The sequence below is a fragment of the Amblyomma maculatum genome, chromosome 1 (assembly GCF_055883805.1).
Source record: "Amblyomma maculatum isolate TAMU_Amacu chromosome 1, ASM5588380v1, whole genome shotgun sequence".
In the NCBI taxonomy this organism is placed as follows: Eukaryota; Metazoa; Arthropoda; class Arachnida; order Ixodida; family Ixodidae; genus Amblyomma; species Amblyomma maculatum.
The window spans coordinates 251,021,697-251,049,129 of record NC_139344.1 but is presented as its reverse complement, the minus strand read 5'-3'; the positions used below and the strand labels follow the sequence as shown (position 1 = coordinate 251,049,129).

Here is a 27,433-nt window from a genome sequence, read left to right as displayed (position 1 = left end):
ATTGATGGCAGCCGCACTTTGGTGGAGGCGAAATGCAAATGCACCTATTTGCTGCGAGGTGTCAACGCAAAGTACAAAGCTCAGGCAGTCAAATTAGCCCTCCACTACAGTATCCTTCACAGCTACATATGTCACTTAAGGATGTGAAAGCCTACATGCCATAGATAGGATGTGTGTTGGTTTTTAGATTTTGAAACTTCTCATCTATGTTGGGCAACATTTGGCTAACTGTAGTTCTCAAACAGTTGTTGAAGACGAAACCGAAGCAGTTCTTGGCATGGTTTCCTGCTTGGATCAACTTGCTAATTGCACTTCTTTGAAACTTGCATCAATGCTGGACAGTTCAAATAGCAAGCAGTTGAACAGGAATAATGTGGATCATGCATTTCAGTTCTGACAGATGGAAACTAATGTTCCCCTCCATACATGCACAGGTGCCCTTAGACAAATGCATAACCGGGTGTGTGATAGTGACACATATCAAGGGTCGACGTAAGGCTAAGTGGAGCCAGTGTGATATTGTTCATGAAGGCTAAAATAAAACTGCAGACCAACTGCTGTACCATGCAGAAAAAATTTGTTATTTTGTGCATGATTAACTGACCATGAATAGTATCTTAATCAGAGTATGATGTGATAAATATCTGGTTTAGCATCCCAAAACAACTACGGCTATGAGGGACGCAATAGTTGAGGGCTGCAGTATATATTCGATCACTTGGGGTTCTTTTACATGCACTGACACCACACTGTGCATGACAGCCTATTGTTTTGCCTCTACTGAATTGCCTCTGCTATGGCCGCAATCATATCTGCACCCATGAGTTTAGCAGCAGAGCACTGTAACTACGGAGCCAACACAATGGGGTCAAGTAACAAAGTAACACAACAAGAGCTCTGTATAAGACAAAGATATCAAAGGAAGCTTCTGTGCTAAGCTGGGCATGATAAAGGGCAAACGAGGCAGGGACCTCACTGAAGCCTCAGAGATAAAGAAGAGGTGGTGGGAATATACAGAAGAACTGTACAAGAAGGACCCGGATGTGCAAACCCAACATAAGAAGGTTGTGATTACTGATCTCGAGCCGGGCATCCTGAAGAGTGAAGTTGAATGGGCCTTAGTCAGCCTTGCTAAGAACAAAGCTAGCGGAATTGATGGCATTCCAGCTGAGTTGCTTCAAAACCTCAACCATGATGCTGTTAACGTTCTGTATACATTATGTCAGCAAATTTGGACAACCCTGCTGTGGCCATAGGATTGGAGTCCCCATTCCAAAGAAAGGCAGTGCCAAAGATTGTTCCAACTACCGCACGATCGCACTTATTTGGCATGCTAGCAAAGTGATGCTGAAAATCCTCCAAGGTAGGCTGCAGCAGTATGTGGATCGGGAGCTTCCGGACGTGCAAGCTGGGTTTCGCAAGGGAAGAGGAACTAGAGACCAGATTGCCAACCTTCGCTGGATCATGGAAAAAGCAAGAGAGTTCCAGAAACCCATCTACTTCTGCCTTATTGATTATGTGAAAGCGTTTGACAGCGTAGATCACAACAGATTGTGGCAAGCTCTCCAAGAGATGGGAGTTCCAATTCACCTCATCTGTCTCCTCAGGAACCTGTACGAAGGACAAGAGGCCACAGTCAGAACTGGGCATGGTCTTACTGATTGGTTCCCGATTGAGAAAGGAGTGAGACAAGGCTGCATACTGTCGCTCTGCCTATTTAACCTATATGCTGAGTGCATCATGAGGAAGGCCGGTCTGGATGAGTCTTCAGCTGGAGTGAAGATTGCTGGAAAACGTATCAACAACCTTAGATATGCGGATGATACCATTTTAATGGCAGAAAGTGAAGTGGAACTCAAGAGACTTCTGATGCGCGTACAAGAAGAGAGTGAGAAGTTTGGGTTTAAACTGAACATTAAAAAGACAAAGATCATGGCGTCTTGCCCTATCAAATCCTGGAGCATCACGGGACAAGAAGTGGAAGCTGTGACAGATTTTCTCTTCTTACCTCGGAAGGAGATTGCAGCCATGAAATTAGGAGACGCCTGCTTCTGGCAAAGAGAGCCATGGCTAGCCTTGACCGCATAGTAAGGAGTAGAGACATTAGACTGCTAACCAAGATCCGTATAACTCGTGCTATGGTCTTTCCAGTTGTGATGTATGGATGCAAGAGTTGGACTGTGAAGAAGGCTGATCGCCAAAGAATTGACGCGTTTGAATTGTGGTGCTGGCGGAGACTCTTGAAAGTTCCTTGGACTGCCAGAAAATCAAATCAGTCGATATTGTTGACCATAAACCCTGACTGCTTATTGGAGGGTCAAATTCTAAGGTTAAAGCTCAGTTACTTTGGTCATTTGATGAGAAGAGAGGTGTCGCTGGAGAAAGCTTTGATGTTGGGAAAGGTTGAGGGTCACCGGAGAAGGGGTAGGCAGCGAACGCGATGGTTAGATGGCATCCTCGAGGTGCTGCAGATGAAGTTATGTGATGCTAGGAAGATAGCGAGAGACCGGAAAGCGTGGCGTGATATGGTCCATAGGGTCACGAAGAGTCGGGACACAACTGAACTGAACAAAATGCATGCCATTCCTTCTAGCCTGTGGTTTTCCTTACAGAACTAATTTATACATGAAAAGGTAAGTTGTAAAAAACACTAGTTTTATCGCACATTAGATTCACATTTTAGCAAACATTCTCTAGGAAGAAATTTCTCGCAATGTTTCCATGGAAAGTATGAACATCTTACAAAAACAAAACGATACACTTACTGGACTCCAATTGTTAATGGGCAAGATTGCATCTATGCTACTACACTACACTTCTGACAAAACCTCAAGCCCAATCTGCTTTGGGCAATCACTTGATGAAACTAACGGAGACAAATGTCGCACACCGCAGACTTGTCTCGCAACATATCTCTGCATTCGTTGCATTTCAATTTCATTCTTTTCCAGTTAGCTTCAACTGTTGCCAGCACTGCTAGTCACCCATATTTTGTGTTTTTTGTTTTTTTTACGCTGTTAAGATCAGCATCCTCGTTAATGATGGTCTGGACTTTTTCGATGCTATCCTTTTCACATCTTCCTCACCTGGAAGAATGAAGAAAATGACTTGAGACAAAAAATTAGGGAATCACCTAACCTCCACCTGTAAGGGCATGATGCGCCAGCGTTAATGGCTGTTGTCTACAGATCCCACTGTGGATTCCCGTTAATGTGCATGCCATTTGCTGCAAACTTAATCGTTAACTCCTTAATTCATGTTTCTGTTATCTCACACATACTCAGTAGTAGCATACAGTCGTAGGCTGCTCTGTTATGAGAAAGGCAACCTGGCGTAGACCTCTGTAAGCCTCGCGTTAAAGGAATATAGACACCTAATTTTTAGGATCATGTTTTATCATTTGTAATAATGCCTAGGACATTACTGTACACAATATCACATTCGTCTACAACTGCTGACTAATTTATAATTGAATTTCTTTTCTCGCCTGTTTCGGTTTCGGCTTCAACAACTGAGCGATGGCTGTGACGTCACAGTCAAGTGTAGGTCACGCGAGGGATGAAAATACAGCGATGTAATCACTGTTGTGTCATTTGAATTCACTACAATGATAAAGCCAGCCTGTCTCAAGGACAGGGATCATTAGAAGTGAAGAATGAGTGATTATATTGCTGTTCATGCCACTCATCAAGACATGATTACGACGTCACAGCCAACTCTTGGATATCGAAACCGAAACTGGTCACAAAAGAAAATTCAGTTATAATCGTATAATGGTAATTTGTGGTTCTAGTGATGATTGAATGGTGTGTGCATGGTAGGCGATATAGAGTTAATGAAATCATTGTAATTGATGAATTAAAGAAATGAAAAATTTGGAAAACGGGGTTCAATTAGGCATCACAATGCTGAGAATGAAAGCCAATGCTTGATGATGCCAATTAAGAAATAGTGTGTAATTGATGAATTAATTTAAATGAAAATTAGAAAAAAGAGGAATCAAAGGTATCAAAATGCTCAAAAGAAAAACCCTATGCTTGATAATGCTGCTTAAGAAAACTTGTAAATGTGTAATTGTTTAATTAATTGCAAAATAGAGCATTATAGGAAACGTATAGTACAAAGGCGTCAAAATGATCAGAATGAAAAGACAATGCTTGCTGATGCTAATTATCGGTGTATAAAAATTCTTGGGCATGAAAAAGTAAAAAAAACGTCCCATGTGAAGCGCTATTGTATCATACCCTTAATGGTGAAGTGTCCTGGCGTTGCATAAAGGCTAACGCACGTTCTGCTGAATGCGCACTTGGATGTATCAAGTTTCAAGAAGCGGCGTCCCAGCTTACCGGTGACGTCATCATCTGGCCGGCTGTAGGCAAAAAGAAAAAAAAAACAAATAAAAATGTAAATAATTAAGTGAGAAAGTACGTCCGTAAGCGCTTGCTATCATGTCATACCTTTAACGGCGGAGCCTAAGTGTCCCCGTAATTTCTGAACCACTTTTCAGATCACCAAGTGTGATTTTAATGTTAGGTATTCCAGTTTTCAAAATACTCATTGCAGATGTGATACCTGAGCTTATGAAAGCAATTTTGAGCACAATAGTCGAAGAAATAAGTTATTTCTGCTCAACTGCTAAGCTCCGCTGGCTCCATAATAGGAGTTCGCCCAAATGATGTGTAAGCGGAGAAAGTATTGGCTCGCTACGCACCAGTATGAGCTGCGCGTCCATGATAATAGTAATAAATGGTTCACAGGAAAGAAAAGGCGCTGTATCTGTTACACCTGTTCTGTGGACACCTGAAGCACGCCATAAGGGAAGGGAGGAAGGTGGAAGTGAAAGTGGAAAGAGAGAAAAGGGTGCCGTAGGGGAGGTTTCTGGATTAACTTCGACGACCTGGGGAGCTTTAACGTGCACTGACATCGCACAGCTTAGGACACCACTTCGTTTCGCCTCCATCGAAGTGCAGCCGCCGGCGGTCGGGATTGAACCATAGTATTTGAATTTTGTAGCAAATAGAGGTGGGTTATCAGCCTGGTTGTGTTCATCTGCCAATTTCGCGACATGTCAGCAGGCATGCTAATGTTAGCCTTGCTTTGTATGGCCCTACTTTGAATAAAAAAAGGGTGTGATTATACCTATGACACCCTCCTGCATAGATGTGACAGCCATACCTTGCACCCATTTCGTAGTTATGTACACGGAAACACACCCGTAAGGGTTCCATTCATAAGGGTAAGCGTAACACCCGCAAATCGGTGCGAGCATTGCACGCAGATCACATGGCACTCTTGGTATCAATTCGTACGAGACCTCCGGCTATTTTTTTTTACACGAGTGTTCGATGGCTTCATCCTGGATCGTGTCAGTGCTATCAAGGCAAATATGCGAAATCTAAATATTGTTGTATTTGCTGGTCCGCATGTGTAGCAGTCACAGAAATCGCATTATGACTCAGCGTCACCGCAGTTTCTTTGGAAACAATTCATTTCGCAACAGGGCAGCATTCCCATCATTTGTCCGACAGCCATGGACGCAGACATCAAGAGAACGGTGGCATAGAATTCAAACGACTTTATCATTTAGGCAAACTCACACGAAGAAGAAAAAAAAAACACTGTGGCGAAGCAGCATTTGCGCCCGCGGCGGACACTATTGTTCCGGGAAGTTCTGGTTGCATCCACTCCGCGTAGAAAAGTAACACTGCGTGCAAGATACTGTAGGCAAGTAGCTATCACTGTAATGCAGACAGAGTATAAGGCCTTACATGTTCTGATGGAATTCAGTTCACTTTTTGAAATATTAAAGAAAATAAAGACCTCGATATGCGCCAAGTGGGATAAAGCTGTGTATTTTTAAATACATGTAAAAGATGGTATTATTACCTAAATGAATTGACATTATGAGGACTAGAAATGGCGCTGATTCGAAGTTGAAAAGCATGCAGCATTGTGACGTAGCTTTTTAATATTCTTTTCTCTCTATTCCACTCAGGATTGGGGGCTCCTGATTCGCAACTCAACTGCCTGCGGCGCCTCCTAATCTCTGCAACACAGCCGCTTCTTTTCATTTTATTGAGGTATGTATTATAAGTCGATACCGGACATATAAATTCTTGCTTATATCGATTTTCCAGAATGTCGTTGAATATACTGGGCAAAAGTATAGCAACAATCTTCGCGTTCATCGAGCTCCTATGTAGCGGAAATCAATATATCGAACTGCAAGGGGCGCTTTTCCCAACGGCTCTCCAGCAATCACTTTTCGCACATGGAGCCGAGTCGGCTGCGTGGCCCTCGGAGGCTGCGCTAACGCCGTAATTGCGTGACGAGGTGAACAGTCGGTCTGCTTGAAAATGGTCTTCGGCATGGTGTGCTTCTTTCTGTTTTCTTTTTTTTCATCACGACACTTCTGTATTGCGGAGAAGCTGGCATTCTGTGCTTCGGTTCTGATGCAGTGAAGCCAGCTTTGCTGAGCTAAGGCTTGGGGCTTGTCACAAACCCTCGCCTTTACTGTCAACAGAGGCGCGAGATCCCCTTTACGGTTACCCACCATCCCTCTATGAAGTTTGAGAACACAGTTAAATGTTAGGCCGGTCAACTCGTCAAATACATATGTCAGTGTGTGATTGAGGAATAAGTCCAAGTGAATCTCTTTTTGTTTACAAACAATTTAATATTTATAGATAGTAGTCCAAATTACACTGCTTAAAAAAATAAATAAAATGCCACGATATGATAGTGATAAAAGACGACTCTGTAAATGACAAGAGGAAAACCCGACAATGAACAAAACTTTGTGATAAAATAAGATAACAAAGCAAGTATTGCAACTATAATAAGTAGGGGCAAGAGTTACACAGAAAACACAGCGTAAAAATACCAAGTCAGATCAAGGTTTAAACAAAGGCGAAAACAATATTCAATTAACCGACAGTCTGTAGCAAAAAGAATTTTCACGGCTTTCTTGTTAGATGAGGTGCTGAAGTCACTGAGTTGATCGGTAGCGGCGGCCGTACAAGAGAAGAAATGATGAGTTGATCGCGGGCTCGGTGAAAAACAAGATGCTTTCGCAGAGCGGCCGCGAGAGAGGCGCGGAAAACTGAATCTTCTCAGAGCGCGCTGCCGCAGGCATGCTCAAATCAACCTTTTTATACTCTCGGCTGTTTGCGCTGTGGCCGCGTCAACGACGCGCGGTCGCTGCCCTAAAGCATCATGTTGAAGCATGCTCGGAGGAGCGGGGAGATCCCGTTAAGTGCCGCTATATATATGAGGCAGCTTGTGACGCTGCCCCCTCACTACAGAATATTGTCTCGGAATATTCTAGACATCCACAAGCGCCGAGAATGACATTATTGCGCCCTGCAGAGGGGTGCAGTAGATTGGCACCGTCTGATGTACTGAAGATCGTTCACTAGCTACGGTCCATGACGCGCACAATATATGCATTGATCAGAACCCGCACAGTACCACAACACTCTAGTTCGTCAGTCATGTCCTGAGCACATGGCACAAGTCACTGATCATCGATAACAATCAAGTAAGCACAAATATACAACCTTATCATGTACAATTTCATTACGCCAATCAAAACACAATGCAGCTAGGTAGTAGTGCAAGCTGAACAACTATTCCATCTGGCTCATGTAATTGCTCTACTCTGGTCAGTCTCTCGGAAATGTGTACATCCTTGATAGACTGTGTCTGGGAGGGCTTAGGAAGCTCTATCTCTCCAGCATCTGTGCCTTCTTCTGACGAAATTACTGCACCGACGGCTGCCACGATGGTGTCGTCTTTTCTTTGCTGGTGTTACTTAAGCATGTTGATATGGAATATTTTAGTGACATTGCCCAAATCAACTTTATAGTCGACATCGCCCCTGCGGCTGACCGAGAAAGGCCCCTTCCATTGCATGAGCAGCTTATTGGGTTCAGGAGGAAGAATAATAAGAACCTGCTCTCCCGGTTTGAGTGAGCGTTTACGGTTCTTGATGTCACAGTAGCGGCTGTAACGCTCTCCTGCGCACTCCAGCTCTTCGTGGGCAAGTTTACAGGTGTTCTCCAGTCTGTCCCATTGTTCAAGGACATACTCGTACATAGTTCGCAACTCTTCAGGGATGGTTGCATTAGTCCAAAGGTCTCTAAGTACACCCAGAGGTCCGTGCACATTTCGCCCATATAAGAGTTCGAATGGGGAAAAGCCAAGGCTTTCTTGGGGTACTTCCCTGTATGCAAACAGGAGTGGAGCCAGGTATCGATCCCAATCTGTCGGTCTCTCCTGACACATACGCTTAAGCATTTGTTTAAGCATGCCATTAAACGTTCGACTAGGCCGTTCGCTATCGGGTGGTAGGGAGAGGTGTGAGCTGTTTTACTGAGAACAAACAGCTGACCTCTTTCATTACCTCGGACTTAAAATTTGTGCCCCTGTCACTGAGAACCTCTCTGGGCACTCCTACACGGGAAAACATTTCGACAAGAGCTTCGGTTACCCTTTCGGTCTCGATGCTAGGAAGCGCAACTGCATTAGGGTACCGAGTGGCATAGTCCACCATGATCAAGATGTAGCGATTGTCTTGAGCGGACTTCCCAGTTTCTGGCAGTTCTTTTGGTGTGCTAATATGAGCAACCAACCAAATTGCCTGGATACACAAAAACCTCCACAAGTCAGAAAATTTTAGGGGCTGAGATTGAGGCTGATGTTAACAACAAATCAAGAGTTTCACTTCCTCTTCTTACCTAACTTGCATGGCTTGCATGATAATTTTTAGTAACTTCTTTCAGCACAAAACTAGCATCAGGCAGTAAAAAAAGGAAGCCTCATAGAGTTGAGATCTGTGTGTCAATTCAATAAGTCTGTAATTTCACTTTGCTGCTAGATAATGCTTTGATGTAACTTCTGAAACTAACAATAGCTACTTACTATACATTCAGTAATTTACCATTTAGTTGTCACAATTTCCTAAGCATTTGTGTCAACTCACTTCAGCAAATAGCTGCCAAGCTGCCGCCAAAGCTGAAAAATGGGAATTTTTTAAGCAGGTTGGTGCCGAGTCACTGCCATTATAGATGCACCCAAATAATGTATGTTCAGCAACCAGAGCAGACACGACAGAGAAAAATTTTGCTGTTATCCCTGTCCACCACAGGAGCACAATTCAACCTTGTTTTCTACACCTGTTACGAAATGTGCTTTCTGTTATACTCATCATGCATTGTCTTATCTAGTTTTCTTTTGCTGTCCAGCCAAATTGTTATTGTGATGCTGCTACTGCAATAAACTGGACTTTTTTTAGCACAAAAACTACTACACTGTTAAAGGCCCACTGTCCACCCTCCGGTCGAAAATATTTTCTTTCCCCCGGTGACTGTGAGACTTCGCCCCCAGAATGCAAGGCCGCACAATGTTTTTGAAAAGAGTAACTAATAACGCAGTTACAGCCACCGCAATCACCCGATTCTGTCGTGCCTCTCTCCTTCCATTCCCTCGCAAAGGTTTTTCACTCTCCTGCCCGGTCGTCTAGCCTCCGCATGACAAATTCCCCTTCCTCCTCCGCGTGTGGCGAGAGGTGGGGCGCGGCACTCCGCCTGCGCGAAAGGAAAAAAAAAAAAAAACGGGCGAGGGAGCGCGCACCGCTGTACTCAGTCCGTCCGTGGCGAGGGAAAAGCGCTAGTGAGCGGTAGACACCCATCCTTCACCCTCAGACAGCGAGACGAACCAATGGAGTCGTTCCCGAGACATATGTCATTGCTGCGGCTCGACGGGCCACCGCAGGGAACGAAAAAGCTGGCTTCCCGAAGGAAAGCATGAGAGAGCTTTGATTTGTATTTTCGTTGCTTTGCGGCGTGCATGTCACTGTAGAATTTTGCACAGACTATCTCCGGTACCTGATCGAAACACTGGGCTCCTTCGCTTGAAAGGTCCTTCCCTGGACAATGGCCCTTTAAGGTGTCCATGTGTTATGAAAACTTGTCTCGGTAGAAGGCTCAGACCTAAGGCCACTGAAGTGCCTCAGAAGTCCATTTCAATGTTAGAACAAGGAAATAATGAGGACAAATTTTTTTTTCTAGAATTCTGCAAAAGAAAGTGTGTTCTGAGTAGAACATAATGCATAAAGTTCGCCTGAACATATCGCCATATCTACAAAACTAATCCTCTAATTATTCTTAATCGCAGTTTGAATGCATTTAACCCAGAAGCACAGCCAGTGGTCATTACTTCAGCAGTGCAGCTGTTCCATCAAGTTTCTTTACATAAGACTTCAGAAAAAATTTGTGGCTTACTAGTCATTCGGTTGCTCTCTGGTACATGCTAACTCTAGTTATTCTGTTGTTTCGTAATCTTTTTACTTTGAAAAATCCCATAGAATGTTGGATATATAAGCATAAGAAAGGTTCAGAGTTCCCAAGAGCATACTTTCCAGATTGCATATGACCGATCGAGGCACAAGCTTCAAAACAGCAAGTGCATGCACTCCAGTTGTGAGGCAATATCAGTTCATACTCCAAACACTGCTTCTACTGAGATGACCATATAAGCTCTCCTTGGAAAATGATCTGGGATTGTATATTTTTGCCCTGGGAACTTGAGCCACCTCAACATCATTTGTGAATAACCACATTTGCAAAGACAGCTCATATTTCAGGATATCACGGAGACTGCAACTGCGCAGGCATGCAGGAGGATTTTTCAGGATGGGCCCGCAATAATTTTCTATACTACCAAGAGAACAGGGGCAAAAGGGGCGAGCTGGACCTTTGGCGGGCCGCAGCACCCTTGACTTTCGGATTCCGATAGAGGCAAAGAGCACAGCACCTGTGTATTGTATGATGCCAGGCTACATTAAAAAGTCGGGTGGTTGAAATCTCCGGAGCCTCCACTGCAGCGTCTTCTATAGCCTGAGTTGTGTTGGGATGTTGTAAACGAAGCCAAGCAGGCATTTTAATAATTTGGCAGGTGCAAGCATGCCAGTGCATACTGCATGTAACACACAATAAGTTCATTGTTCAAACAAGATCTGTCAGCACTCCTTCTAAGTGGTGTTGGTTATTTCTGTCATATTTCCTCAAAGGCTGATATACAAAAGATTTGACATAGGGCATGCATTTTGCATGTGGTGTGTTTCTGCCTTTTCTTATCCTAGGTGAAAATTAAATTGACCTATATGTGAAGAATATCGCCTGTGAGCAATGGTGCTGTTGTGTCCGTTTATCCTGTTGCTGTACTTTAAGTTCCAGTTTTAGAAAATGTAGCGTTTTGATTGGAGTGAAATATAACCTGCATTCTCCTAGTGTAGGCATTTTTTCCTTCTCCTGACTATGAGTCAAACTCAATTGTCAAAATATACTTTATTAATCCACTATTGCTCACTTTTGTCACAAGCCATTTTTGCCTTGCCACCACTCCGGAAGTCGGCGTAGAGGCTAAAGTAGACCTATTAATACACCACTGAGCAATCAAGTCTGCGTCTTTGTTTTAATTTCAATGTATAGTTTGAAGTTTAATACCACGTCGGCATTTCTAGCTCATTTCACATTTTCATAAGAAGATTCTGTTTTCTGAGCTGTCATCACCTCTTCATAGGTCATAAAGAGGGCTTAAATTCGGGGGACCTTGGAAGACTGAGACCTCACCCATCTTAAACATGCGCAAATTATCTAAACTATTAGAACTAATGAATGAATTAATTAATTAAGAAGGCCCAAAGCCATTGGGTGGTTAAGTGTAATATGTTTTGTAAAGTGAGGAGCTCCTTGCCAACTTTTGATACTGGGTGCTCAGTTAGCCTTGAGAGCCCTTTCATACCACCCCCAACAAAGGGTAATGTCAATCCTCTGTGTTGTTGCTGATACTCTGGCCAAGCTTGTTCAAGAAGACCTCCTTTGTTTTTCTCAGTTTGGAAGGTGTAGGGGCACCGATTTTGGGCACCTGTTCTTGCATGTCTGTTTTGTAAAATGGTTTCCACTGCTTCTGCACAGTGTGTGGGTCACATACTGGGAGCCCGATTTGCTGCAGGACAGGTGCGTTAGGTTCATTCAGTTGGAGGATACAGCTCCAATGGCTAGGCTGCGTGTACACTTACTTGTCCCCAGGGCTCCTTGATTTTCGGGACACGATTTTGTGGAGATGTTGGATTTTGGGATGTTTGGGCTAGCTTTGTAAGTAGGTCATTTGTGGTTTGATGCACTGATGAAGCACTTTGACTGAGCACATGTTAATAGCAATATTGTTCTGCTTGCTGTTGGGCCATATCCAAGGAAACTATTCAACAGGTCTTGGGAAACGGGATGCTCAAGATATCCACGGCCAAAAGATCTATCACCCAACACTGACCAGGTTCATTGTCACGATAATGGTAGCCCCACTCAGGAGACTATGTGGTGGGACACACATGAACAGTCAAGCTCAGCACCCAACCCCTACAGTGGAAGCTCAATCTGGACGGCCCGCTTGCACCTGGAGGCCACCAAACTGACTGAACTTGAAATGTGCGCAATAGTGGTGTGACTCGGAGGAGTGTTGGCCGACGTAAGAAATTCGTCTGGGAACTGTGGCGGGGTCCCAGGAGGAATGAAGCTAACATGGCATCGTAATAAACGTGTTCGTGTTGCTCATGTGTGTCATACTGTTTACTGCTTGTTGGGTGACTCTCTGGTACTCCCCCAAGTGGACGACATGCCCTCTGCACTTACCGTATATAAATAGGTAGCCTTCACTATAGCTTTTATACCTGCAGCCGTGCATACTGGTGGTGAGTTGCTAATCAGTGATGCTAAGTAAACATTATAAATGACTAGATATAATTGTTATATCGGTTAAACTCAGTTTTCTTTTTTTTTTGTAATATTCTCTTAATTGAAGACTGCAACATTCTATGATGCGTAAAGAAATCTGTACTATATACTGCTTCAAACTGTTTACCTTGCTTCCTTTTCGGCTGATACAAACTCGAATCATCATAATAGAGAACCTATGCAGCAAATACAAAAGAAAATTGCCCCACCGCAATGGGGCAGCATGCAGTTAAGGCGCTTGACTACTATGCCCTAGCATGCGGGACCGAGCAGCCGCTTTTCGATGGAGGCGGAAAGTAAGGTGCCTGTGTGCTGTGCGATGTCTGTGCATAATAAAGAACCCCAGGTGGTCAAAGTTTCTGGAGCCCTCCACTACAGTGTCTCATAGCCTGAGCTGCTTTGGGACATTAAACTCCATGAACCAAACCAAACAAAATTTTCAAGCAAATGTACAAACTTTATCAGACTAATAGTGGTAAACAGCAAATGCAAGAATGTACGTTAGACCAATGAAAGCTCATATCGGACGACTAGGGGACCTGTACAGCAAATACAAAAATGTATTAGACCTGCAAAAATTTTTATAGGGCCCTTTCATTGCGAAACATCCCAGGCACTAGAAAATGGCCTCCAGTTCTGAAATTGAGAGTGTTGGCAATTATGCGAAAGGCCTTGCATCAAAGTGTTTTTTTGGTGAAAATATTTTAGCTGGCATTAGTACTATCTGAAGTTTCTTTGAAGAAGCAAAAGTTGATCTAAGGAAGAAATTTAAATCATCCGTGAAACAAGATGCAATGACAGATATTTTAGAATATTTCACTTGTGTTCTTCTTTCGTGTGACACCATTAATGGAAGAATCAAAGAATCTTTTGCATTTTATAGGATCAATAAAAATGTAAAAAATGTGGCGTTTCAGGACATTTTTTTTTACATTAGTAACCTCATCAATATTTCAATGAAAAAAAAATATTTATGCTTTCACAGGTTACTGTACTTAAAGTTAAATAATTTGAACCTGTTGAACAAAGCAATCTTTAATATAATTTGTTTCAAAGTTCGAGAAAAAGTGACTTGTTCTTGATATTCAGGCCTGTATTGATATTCAGGCCTGATATTCAGGCCTGTTCTTGATATTCAGGCCTGGGTATCAAGCCCCTTCGGATAAAAGCAATTGAAACGGCTCATTATGCACATCAACTTATGTCGAAGGTTTTGTGTGAGTAAATTTCGTTTGATGGGATTTGAAGTCCATAACCAGTTGCAGCAGCAGGAAATGCCCAATTATTACTTCACTGCAGAACACGAACTTGTCACTGTCTAATATGGCTTGCATATTGCATCTGAAGCTAGTTTGTGCATGTTGTCACCAGTCAGCAGACAGAGAAGGATGCTTTTGCACTGCTTCAAACCACTTTATGCATTCCGTGTGCTCGCATTTCAGAAAGTAATACGGATTCAGAGAAACAAGGTCTGCCTGAAAGTGAAAAAAAAAAATAAAAATAAAAATTAATTTCTGATTTGGCTTCACCCAAATAAAAGATGAAAAATAACTCTGAAATTCTGTTATCACGATGGGAGCCATAATTTACTGGCAGAATAAAATTTCTTTCAGACCTGAAGCACAATGTGCATTGGACACTGCGGCACAGTGCAAGGTGTGGAAACAAGAGCAAGCTTGCAGGGGTACTAATATTATCACGAAATTACGTCACAAGAGAATGTATTTCCCTTAGCCAGAACTAACATAAAGAGAATCAAAGTAATCTGGCTGCCAAGTTCTAAACTAGAAGTACAAAAGAGAACTCCCTTCGAGATTCACTATGGAGATTCACGCAGTCATAGTTAATCCCTTTCAGCCAGCGGAAATTTCAGTACTTCATGCTGAAATCTCATAGTGCTCTAACACTTAAGAAATTCTTGCTAAGATGGCCTTACCTTTTATGACACAAATTATTCAAGCGCTAAAAAAATTAAATATGAGATGATGAGAAAATGTAAAGCTAAGGAGACAAGTTTGTAGGCGATAATCACCTGCAATGAAGGATTGTAAACCCTTTGTCGCATGGTGTAGACAAGTGTCAGCCCGTGACGTCAGTGGAGTGACACTGACGACAGCAGTGATTTTCGGGGTGTAGGCAAAAGCCTGAGCCGTCTTGCACGGTGCTTGCTGTGTTTTTGATAATTTCTCATATTCCTGCAAGCTGTGGTGCAGCTGGTAGCGCCACAAGGTAGAAAAAAAGAAAATGGCACCTGTTTTCACATGTTTCTTGCGGTCGGATAAAAATGAGAGCGAGTGGCAGCGATGTTGAGTGCTATAGACCGTTTACAGCGAGTAGGTCAACTCTTCCCTAACAGGTGGCGCCATTCTTCTTTTTTTGTGTGTGTGTGTTGTACTTTAATTTTTCATTTTGGTCGGACTCGGTTAGCCCGACGTCCACCCGTTGCAAAGGGCACGACCGTTATATCATCATCATATCATCATCATCATCATCATTGCTGGCCTTCGGAACGCATCAGCGCGCAGTGCTAACTGCTGCTGTGTATCTTGTGTAAGAATACCAGCTGACTTTTAAACAGCGCTGCTTTGATGCAGGTGTCATCTGTATTATCGAAGTATTCTGCGAGGAAGTAGATCTATTGACCCTGTAGTTTATTTGCGGAAGAACAGAAGACGCTTTCTACATAAGGTGCACATCATGGCCTAGGCAACCGTTTTTCTGGGAGGTGTATCACGAGTTCATGTTCCTTTCTGGGACAAGAAGGCGCCTGTGAATTGAAGAGAATGGCTATACCTCACGCCCCAGCTCGTTTTAGCACCGGCAGTAGCCATGGCAATGCGAGAACGACCCTGACGTTTTCTCACGAATTGGATATTGAGTCATTGCACTGCTGCCGAGTTTTTTTCGCAGGGCGTTAAGAGGTACCTTGACGTTGCTATTAATGTCTATGCAGTTATACGAATTGATTTCGCACAGAAGGAAAGTTAGTGTGGGCATGTAAGTGAATCTGTTTACTTTAATTAGGTACTAGGATATGCGGGATCGAATCTCGCCCTCGGCGGCTGCTTTTCGCTGGAGCCAAAAAACCCAGGCGCCCGTGTTTTGTGCGATATCAGTGCACAATAAAGAACCCCAAGGGGATGGGAATTTCCGCGGTCCTCCACTCGTAGCCTGAGTCGCTTTGGGACGTAACACCGCAAAAACAAAACAAAACTTTAATTAGACAAGTACTGCTGAAATACATATGTAATAACTGCTGCTTTTATGAAACTAATGCACGGGCCAATGATGAAATTTACCATGATAAGATTTTTTTATATCCCCGCTTGCTTGTGCTGCGTACTGTGCGTTCTGAATTCCGGTGCAGTTTCCAGTCACCTTCGCCCGAGCGCAGGTGAACGCCGCTGAGCGCCTGATGCGGCCTTCAAGCAGCGTAATAGTCTTTTGAAGCAAGGACGTTTACAGGAGATAAAATTATATCTTATCAATTGTCGGGGATTACACGCACGTCCATATTGAGCAGTAAGTATTGTGCACAATGTTAAATGAACATTCATAATGCGTCTCAGCCAGCATAGCCTGAGCATGCGTTCGCCCTTTGCGCAAGAAAATTAAGAAAAAAATAAGTTTGAGGGAATATAATCAGTTTGAATTCTATTCAGTTTTACAGAAAGTCACGTTTTCCACAAAGAGCACTAGAGAGGGAGTTGATAAAAAAAGCAAAAAAAAAAAAAAAAAAGAGTCGACGGCTGATGGGTTTGTCGAAACGTTCAAGCCAATGCAGACATTTAGGAGGACGCAATAAATGATCTACGTGGTTAAATTAAACATTTTTTTAGCACCTACACATACTATAGGCATTCACATGAAGTTTATTGCCTGTCTACAAGCTCGTTGTCCCCAGCGATAGCGGGTACGCCGCACCGTGCAGCTATGTGCAGCCGAGTATTAGCGCGCCGAAAGCCGTCAAACCAGAAGGAAGGCCAGTGATGGCGGAAGGGTCACATGATCAAATATGGCAGCGCCCATGCGCTCGCGCTGTAAAGGGTCTATAAGCAGACCCTTCGGCGAAGGATTGCCTTCGTGGCTAGCATACATTGCACCACTTCTGCATTGGAACTTGATCAGTTCGTTTGCAACTCTTAATTTTCGTGGTTGCTTTTTGGCTGCACAATGAAGAGCGCAATAACAAACGCCTGCAGCTCGTGCGTTTTGTTGTATATCATCATCATCATCATCAGCCTGATTATACCCATGCAGGGCGCAGGCCTCTCCCATATTTCTCCACTTAACCCGGTTCTGTGGTAGCTGCATCCACTTGACCCCTGCGAACTTCTTAATCTCATCCGCCCACCTAGCTTTCTGCCGCCCCCTGCTACACTTTCCTTCCCTTGGAATCCAGTTTGTTACCCTCAGCGACCATCGGTTATCCTCTCTTCGCACTACATGTCCTGCCCATGTCCATTTCTTCTTCTTAATTTCTACTAGAATGTCGGTAACTTGAGTTATTTCTCTGTCCCACTCTGCACGCTTTCTATCTCTTAATGTTACCCCTACCATTTTTCGTTCCATAGCCCTCTGGGTTGTCCTCAACTTAAGTAGAACTCTCTTGGTTAGCCTCCACGTTTCAGCCCCATAGGTGAGTACAGGCAAGATGCAACTGTTGTATACTTTCCTCTTGAGCGATACCGATAAGCTGCTAGTCATAATCTGCGAGTGCTTGCCAAATGCGCTTCATCCCAATCGTATTCTTCTTGTTATTTCCTTCTCGTGTATATCATAATTAAGAATTTTTGACGTGATACTCCGGTTTGTGTATGATCTTAATCAAAGGCAGGAAAGCCGCACTGTGACATCCCATTCACCTGCAGTACTGCCCATGTATATGTTCTTACAGAAAAACACACAAAAGCTGCTGCGAAGGTAACTGTAATTACCTTGAGCAGTCCCTCCAGAGTGATATTGCCAAAACAGGCCTGGATTTGTGAAGTAGCTTTTCTCTGTTTTCACTTTCGCGAGTTTCAACACGTGACTGATCATCACCGGTACTAGGAAGCGAGTAAACATCGTTAGGGTCCCGGCAAAGTCACGCAGCGAGATTTCTCAGATTATCAACTTTTCTTTTGAAGGTCATTAGGAACCTGACGAACAAATTAAATATCCACATACAACCTAGCTCTAATCGAGCAAGACATTTAAGTATATAGTATATTATGGTAGTATATGGAGTTTAATGTTCCAAAGTGGATTCGGCTATGAGGGGTGCAAAATCAGCGGTTATACCGCTGATTTTGCACCCCGTATTTGAATTAAAATGTTCTAAGTATATTCAAAAAGGATCAGCAGATTGCTTAAATTTCGCTGCAAGCGATCATGGAGAACGTACATTTGCATTCATGCACCTCTCTGTGGAGCAAAAAGAACAAATTGAGAGCATTTTTAAAAGCTTTCATGCATATATTAACCTATTAATGACCTTGACACGTCTATGCGATGAAACAAACGTGAAACATTTTTTTTTTTTTATTGACCAGGATAAAACAAGTTGGCAATGCACTGTAGGCGAATGTTACAAAGAACCAAAATATTTAGTTCTTCTTATTCAATGAAATTCTGTCACTTAAGCTGCAGGTACAGTGAGGCAGAAATATGATGTTTAGTTCCCTATAGTTGCTATTTATTGCTATTTAGAGTGAAGGTGCTGATACAATTATCAAGGGACAAACAAGTGCTGAACTGACAACAAATGTTTATTCCAGATGCTATTAGCATATATATACCTTAGCACAATAGAAAAAACAAAAGAAACAGAGAGGAGCGGAAAGATTCAACCCAGTCATTATGCGCATGCAACCGCTTCGTGTGTACAACGATTATACGATATCAAATAGTTATGCTCTTTCAACGAGATGGCTATGGAAGGGGTGCTGATACAATTATCACCCAGCTTCATGATTTCAGATGCTTCGATAATCTCTCGTGTAAGTTTATCCGTGTGCTTGGTAACTACTTAGCTGTTTTTGAAAACTGGAAAACATGAACAATCACGACAGTGAATACCTATGTGGCGGGATTCGTTCTTAGCGTTGTTTCCATGCTCCCTAAGTCTATCATTTATGCAACGGCCAATTTGGCCAATGTATGAACCACCACACGTCAACGGGACTGAATACACCACGTTTTCTTGGCATGACACATACTTCATCTTGTGGTTTTTCTTGCATTCATGACCAGATTCTGATCTTTTATCTGGGCCATTTATCCTCGCACACAAGCCACTCAGTCTCACAGGTGCCGAAAAAACTACATCAACTCGAGCCTTTTTACCAATTCTCTTCAAATTGTGGGATACAACATTAATATATAGGGTATTACTGCCAGACTTCTTTGTTTGGAATGAGGGAAAACCGTTCAGCTTTTTCAAAATCCCTTCTGCTACTGACGCCAGAATATGAAGGGGGTATTTTACATCTGCTAGTCTATCAACCTGATTGGAGAAGCTATAATCAATCTTGTGTGGACAGGATTTTTTCGTGGCATTTTGAAAGCATGATGCCACAATGCCTCTTTTCACGAGCTTCGAATGGGCTGAGCTATACGGAAGTAAGGGCTTTTTACTCCTAGGTTCAAATGCCCAGCATACATGAAAGTCTGTAAAATATAAGGTCAGATCAAGGAACCTAATGTGATCGTTCACAGCCACTTCGTGCGTAATTTCCAACGGCGAAAGCACTTCAGAAAATATCGCGCACAAGTCATTCACTTCTGAAGCGAACCTAGCCGAGTCACAGTGTAATAAAATAAGGTAATCATCTACATATCGGAACACTCTTGCAACTGTAGGGCTCATGAGCGAATGCTCAAGTGCCTGGTCAAGCTTGGCAAGAAAAATGTCACTTAGTACTGGGGCGATGCAAGATTCTATGCAGATCCCATTCTTTTGAATAAAAACAGTGCCTTCCCATTCTGCATAGGTTGACTGAAAGTACACTTGCAGAAGGTCTAAAAAGCTTTCTGCAGAAATGCCACAGGTATTCTGAAATGTTACCGCTCCGTAGTCGTCAGTTGCTTCACTAATGCACTTTAACAGCTTGTCATGAGTGCAGCAGTTGCATGCGCATAATTACTGGGTTGAATCTTTCCGCTCCTCTCTATTTCTTTTGTTTTTCTATTGTGCTAAAGTATATATAGCATAAAGTATAAAGTAGCATCCGGAATAAACATTTGTTGTTAGTTCAGCACTGTGTTTGTCCCTTTCTTCCTCTGGCCTTGTGCCGTTGCGCTGCTTCACTAGATATGTCAGACCAACTCGCCCACCAGTCCATGTTGTACAACTTAATTGCTAGACCTCTTTCTGGATTGAGAAATAAAAGGTGATTCCGAGGGTTCTTGCAGGAAAACGTTTTGATATGTGCCAACTTTAACAAACTCTGGCGTAACATGTAGCTTTTAAATTCTCTTCCATACACATGAAATATTTAGTTAAGCTTTTTGCACAGGAAAGAGAAAAATACTTCAATTTCTAATTTCGGAGGAAAAATTTACAAAATGTTGAAAAAGCATGCATATAAAGTTAGAAAACAATATTTAAAAATTTTGAATATGCAAAACGTGGCACAATGCCGCTTTCCTTACTTTTGAAAATGTGGCTTACAGATGTGTAATTTTCCTCCTTTGATGTTGTTTTTCTGGACTATGAAAGAAAGGAGGCAACTGTGAGAGTCTCTTTTTTTTTTTTTGGTATTGTTGTTATTTTTTTTCTTGGCTCTGCCACGCCGACAGCCAGAGGTGACCCGTTAAAAAGGAGACAGCCGTCATCACCATCGCCAAATTTTATTGAATAGAATCTGAAATTAGTCGTATAGATAGTCTTTCACATAATACATGCATACAAATTTTTGTTTATCTTATCAATGACACGAAAAGCAAAACCTCTCAGAAAACTTCATGAAAAAATACTCAAGAATATAAACAATGCTTGAATATCGAAATAAAACACTGCAGCAATAATATTTCAGGATACAGACAAAATGATAGAGCGTCTTTTTTATTAGCTGTAAAAATTTGGCATGCCCACCGTTAGATTTCGTTTTCAGCATCGTTCGGAAGCAGTGGTCACTATTCAGCTCCCATGAAGGTTATTGGAAATCACTCATATCCATTCTCCGCCTGCACTAACAACATGTAATGCAGTAGACTTGCCAAGTAACAACTATGCAGTGTGGTGAAGTCCATTTTGACGGTGCACAATTCTCATAACAACTTTGCTAAATAGATAATAATGTTTGTTTTCATCTCAGTCTTCCTCCGCTCATAGCGCAGCTTCCAGGCTTTGGATTTTCGAATTTTGTAGTTTTCGGCTGGCATGTTTTGTAGAGTGGCAGAGTGTAGTTTGTCGTGTTAAATGAGAATCCGGTCTAGCAGTTGTTCCCTGAAAATTAAGTGCTCAAGCCCTACATGATGCTGCTCAATGAGCTCACATTTGTTGAAGTCCTGGAGGAGCCACGTCCAGCCTTTGTCAAAAGTGTAGAGCCTGGGGGGGTCTGCTTCTAAGCCAATTCGTGCAGCTTGTAATGCATTTCACGAGTTCCCGAATCTCTTGGTGGTAAACATTTTTGTCCAACCCACTCCAATAGGAAGGACCTCCACTAATGCTACCTCAGCGCCAATACACGGCTCAGAAGCAGACCCCCTGGGTTCTACACTTTTGACAAAGGCTGTACATCACATGCCTGAGCTTTCCTTGCTGCTGAAACCCTACCTTAGGTTGCTGACACCATAGCGAATAGGAATAAAACAGCAGGTACACAGGGAGAGGATGCTGAACTGCTCATGAGTGAGCTAAATTTGAAAGTACACTTCGCTTGGGCCTCTATTTAAAGTTCCAGGCTAATATTTGCCTGATTTGTCATCTGAGCTGAAATCAGAGCTCACAAAGTCATCTTTGGACTCTTCGCTACTGCTGCAGGGAGCGGCAGTGGCATGGAGCAAAGGGAAAGGGCAATGCGAGCAGACGCTGCTACTGAGGAAGCGAGCTCATTTGGAGACTCCAATAAACACCTTGGCCTGTTGGCTTTTCCTCGGTGTGTTCTTCCTGGCACACACCATCGTAGAATCTCCACAGCTTTGACAATGCTACAGTATTCAAGCCAACATGAGGTAGCATACAGCTTGTTTTTATGTTATAGATCTTGGATAGAAAATGCTGGTTATGTGAAGAGAAATGCATTTGTGTTTTACACTCTCACTTGTGCACTAGGAATAACCTGAAGAAAACAGGACACAATGAGAACTTTCACTTCGTGTGCCAGTTATATGCAGCTGGTATACTAGCTTGTTAAATTCTAAAAACAGTGACAGTAATTTGTAGTCTCCAATATAAGCAAATGAAATGCTCTTGTAATACAAAACATTTTAAGATGGAATTAATTTTGCATTATTCTGTGGCTAACTGAAGCTTTGCATAATTTCTCTTAAGATACATATGTTGTTATGAAAATGAATATTACTGCTGTGATACGATCGTATGTGTATAACAGCAGTCATGTACTACAGAATAGTTTATTACATATTGTTTGCTTTCTTCCTCAGTAAAACCCATTGTTACACAATTTTTTTGCACCCCAACAATATTTATAAAGTAGGGCTATCCAAAATGGGAAAGCACATTCAGCAAGTGTGTGCACAAAGCTGAAAGTACCACATGGGAACTTGTGTTTTGTACTTGTTCAAGGGTGCATAAGGTAATTGTTGGTTATTTTAAACTTACTTAGCACCTATCGCTTATTGTTTTGCCTGTTCTGAAGGTCCATTTTAGAAGTCAGAGGCCACAGAACTAAGGCACTATATCAGGATTTTGCAAGCACCACTGCATGAGCATCTACCTATCCTAACAACATCCTGCTCAAGCAAAAAGGAAAGTAAATGCTACGGCTGCTTTGATTTTGAACAAGTATTTTTACAGAGCGTAAATAAAGCAGGTAATGTCTGATCTTGTTGATAAGATCTAATACACCTTTATTAAGACAATTATGAGCAGAAACACATCATGTCATGCTTCGCTTAAACACTAGCTGTAATAGTGAATTATCTAAGCAGAAAAAGAAGTGCACAAATAGAATATGGATTACGGAGCATTTCATGAAAAACGATGTGTACCAAAAATCAAGTATTAAATATTGAATCCCATTTTTTCTCCATCAATCTTGGAAGAAATAAAAAAAACTTCAGAAACTAAAGTGCCCGAGGGAGCCCTGTATATGTATGATTCAATTACCCTTTCTTTTTTTTTTTTAAACTCAAGTCATCTACAATTTACCCTGCCAAAGTGCAGTATGCATGCACTGTTGAATAGTTACATAATTGGACCTTGAGGAAAAGTGAATAACACTTGTATTCTTATTGTTTAATGCTAACAAACAGGTGTCTTCATATGTGTCTGTGTCATTGTTATTTTTGTTTACCAAAGTGGTGCTCGCTGTGATGGCTTGTTCAAGAGGTGCCTTTGCCTTTGAGCCTGAAACATGAGTAGTTTTATGTTGTTTGCAGTCGTAATGGGACGTTTGTGACATTTAAGATGTGGTGACATGAGCCATGAGTGAAACACATGTCAAGATGAATGGCTCTGCTAGTGGGCCATGGAGAGACCACAAATACTAATTCTTAACAAGCATAACGTTGTACAAAAACTGTGTATCAGTCTGGCCTATAGGCCAGGCTGATAGGAGTAAGGTAGGAATACATTCCAATATAACGAACACTCTTGTGAATTTTGCAGTTATTGCCTTATTGTGCCTAACCATATATTGCATGTAGTATATGTAGTAAGAAAAGTTCACCACAGCAATATTATTACTTAATGCTATATACTAACACTTCTGATGCACTCTTCATGATCATGCTTACAAGCAAGAGTCCTATACAAAGGTGAGTGCATGAACTGCATATATTGATTGCACTAGTGCTTCTTGCCACCTCACTGCATTGCTTGTTGCTGTTCTAAGGTGATATCCTAAAACTAAAATATGTGCTGGTAAGAAACAACTTCCTCATAGTAGAGAGATTGTGCAAATTGCTCGCAACAACAACCAAGTGGCCAATTCATCACAGGGGGCAGTAATCATGAGAAACAATTATTAGATTTATAAGAACGGGATGGAGCTAGCTATTGTATGTAACTGAAAAGTAAAATTCACACAGAGTGCATCCTGTCACTGTTTATCTATGTTGTGCCTAGACTTGGTAACTTATGCAAGAATTAATATTGAAAACTGAGAGGAACAGAATGTGGTGAAAGGAAATCAACAAGTGGATTTTTAAGGAGAAGGCGGAACATGGACTAGAGAACAGATATGCGAGATAATATTCAAAGAAATTCTAAGGAAAATAAGGAGTTGTGGAGGTTTTATGTGATGTGATAATCAGTGTTTAGAGCAATAAAATGGACACCAAGAGAGCATAAATATAGTTACAGCCAGCACAAGAGTAAGTTAATAGGGTATTCAGCAACCTGGAAATCCTGAAACTGTCAGGAATGACATCAAAATATTGATGAGCTTAGGAAAACTAAAATTAGTATGATCATATCTGCAATGGTTTGCACACAACTCAGAATACCCAAAGTAAAGTCTCTGCACATTTGTATGATCTATTTTTGCATTTTACTCATATAAAACATATGACATCTGATCCATACAGCGAGCACTTCACATGCTGGTTTTCTCTGGACTGGTTGATGCACTCCTTTGAGCTGATTCTGGTAAAAAAAGAAGGCTACATTCTAGCAACAAAATTCATATCTATTGCTGAGAAGACCGAATTTCAATATGCAATGGTTCTTTTTATTCCCATGCGATCCAGAGTCGTGAAATCATAAGCGAAAAGGACTCCATGGCCGTAATTTTTGTAACTGGATGGCAATGTAGCCTAGCCTCAAGAACCCAAATGCTTGATCTTTTTACATGCCGAAACTTGGTTGCTAAAAATGGTTGCAGTGACACCTGCATTTAATTTCTTTTAAGTTTCTAGCTTATAAAAGCTGTTTTCCACCAGAAAGGCAATGACTACATCTGCTCTCAAAACACACTAATCTATCAATTTAGGCAAACTTCAGTTTGTCCTCAGTTTCCCTTTAAAAATGTGGCTGATTGAGAAGAAGATGCGGTTGATTCATAAGTTGCAGCTTGAGGCTGGAGAAAAAAAAAGGAAAAAAAAAAAAAGCTCCTAAAACAGACAGAGCAAATCTGTTTTCATTTTGGCATGTACTGTTCCATTGATTTTTTTTTTTTTTTTTTTTTTTTTTTTTTTTTTTTTTTTTTTTTTTTTTTTTTTTTTTTTTGCTGTCAGTGATTGATGTATACCATTATGTAGCATCAGCCGCTGCATTTTATCTCCTCTTCTAATGGTCGGGTTTCAGGAAGAAAAGTGAAGGATCTTGAAGAGAGCAGCTAGCTAGACCATGTGTGAGAAGCCATATGAGAAAAAAGTTACTTGATTCCTTGGTAGGATATGGCTACGGTTAACATGAGCAAGTATTAGTAATGTACTGAACAAGGGAAAAGCCTAGTAGACTTCACCCGGCTGATAATATGACAAAGCTGCTGCAGGTGAAAAACAACCGGAAGCGCCTCGGTGCCCCTTTTCATTTAAAGAATAACCTCAAGGCAATGCATGAATCAGTGAAAGACAGTGACTGGTTTGTGTAAATGACCAAATTTTTATCAGTTTGATATAATTATGAATGTAATATGAAATAACAATTTGAGACTGGCTGCACATATTAACAATAAAGTACAGTTTGTAAAGGAAAGTAGTCTTTCATTGTTGTCATATACTAGCTTTTGCAATAATATATCCATGGTGTTAGAACACAACCTTCCATAAATGAAGACGACTACCCACAGTGTTGCTGCATGAAATGCAATGTTCTGGACTAAATGTGGCACTGCAAATCTAAACCTCAGCTATGACCCCAACAGAAGGGACCATTTTGAATGCATGAGGTTTTAAAGTGCATGCATACCTGAAGTCAAACTTTAATGGATGACTATCAGGTGGAAAATTTAATTTCATTGTGTACATTTCATGCAACCTGGAATAGATATGTGGAGCCTAATTGCCACTGTGCAAAGTACAGTGCACAATAATATGCCTTGGATGCAAAGAAATAAAATTTCTTCAACATGTTCACTTCCCATTAATATTTAATGGTGTATGCATAAGGTTTGATGTAGAGAGCTGTAGTTATTACATTTTTATCCATTGTATGTTAATGTGTGCAGTTTCCACAATTCAAGGATCAAAACAAAAAAAATCAGTTCTGTGCAATAACTGCAGTTTATTGCACTGATTTGGATTTTCGTTTTGATCTTGACTTGAAAATGCCAACATAATGTGAACACAGAGATAAGTGAACAACAACATGAGAAAAAACAGTAAATGATAAAATGTTTGAGTTGAAGAAGCAATACTTAAAAGAAAAACTAAACATTGTGAACAATAAACGATTGCACCAAAATCCTTGCCACTTTTTGTGAGGCCCAGCAGATGTTTGCATTGTATATATGTGTATATTGTAGGTATAATTACACCAATGAACATGTTTCCTTCAAAGGATACCCACCATTTCACTTCTTTTATGTTTGTGTTAAAAGTGCTGTCTTTACCACTTGTTGCAGTGTGTTTACAATGTGAGTTTTTGCCATGGCTCTTCAAAATATTTTGTGAAGAATGCAGTGCTGTCTCCACAAGTGTGCTTGTTAAGGATATAATGCCAGTGCATTCTGACTACTGCTGAGTTCATTTTTCCAAGCTGAGATTGGATCAGTGAACATGCTTCCTTTGTGCAGCATACCCACCATTCTACTTTTTTCATGTTTGTGTTAAATGTGCTGCCATTACTATTGAGCAGATATTTATATATGTTCTTTGTATATTTACAGGTCATCAATGTGCAGCCCGAACCTGATATCACAGAGGCAAAATAAAACAAATGACCATATAAACATGACTGTACAACAACAATGATTTTCCTTGGTGATTTTCAGCGATCACTGCAAAGTATGAAATCCATTTAAGCTAAGATAGTGCACTCCAAATGCATTTAGGGGATATCCCCCAAGGAGAAGTGTATTTTCAGAATGGTAGTAGCTGCACAATAACGCATCCACCCAAGAGGAGCTATATGGTTGCGCTTGGGTGGACATTATTGAGCGATTACTCGCTCATTATAAGGCAGTCTACTCCTAATACAAAACTCGCAGTGCCTAGAAATATATTGGTTGTGCCTACGCAATATCATTTAATGTCTCATCAATATTGTGCGTGGACATACTGAGGGCATTACATGGGTGTCCACACTCATCAAAATGGACATTGTATGGATGTTATATAAGATTTATGTTCTACAGAAGAAAGCTTTGCGTGCAGTACTAAATGCCGATTCTGATATATTAACACATGTGATTTATTCCGCCAATTCAATCTTGTAAAAGTGTCTGTAATGTATAATTTTAGGCTGGCTGAAAGATATAAGGAGGATATAAAACAAGATGTCAATTACTTGCGTAACACGGCACACCTTTCGCTACATGTACAATTTTACCCTAGAAGACACGGCGAACTGTGGCGTATTTCAACGT

General features: G+C 41.5%; 2 long non-coding RNA genes across 4 annotated transcripts in view; one reads left to right on the top strand and one right to left on the bottom strand.

Annotated features, from left to right (window-relative positions):
* LOC146206217 (uncharacterized) overlaps window positions 1-12,614 on the top strand; it is a 308,042-nt gene extending 295,428 nt beyond the window's left edge. For all 3 annotated transcript variants that reach the window (XR_014704391.1, XR_014704392.1, XR_014704393.1), the window contains 2 exons: window positions 5,996-6,080; window positions 12,258-12,614. This is a non-coding gene — a long non-coding RNA (uncharacterized LOC146206217). The remainder of the gene's footprint in view (window positions 1-5,995; window positions 6,081-12,257) is intronic.
* Window positions 1-27,433, bottom strand: part of LOC146206202 (uncharacterized) — a 542,419-nt gene that overhangs the window by 112,700 nt on the left and 402,286 nt on the right. The window lies entirely within an intron of this gene.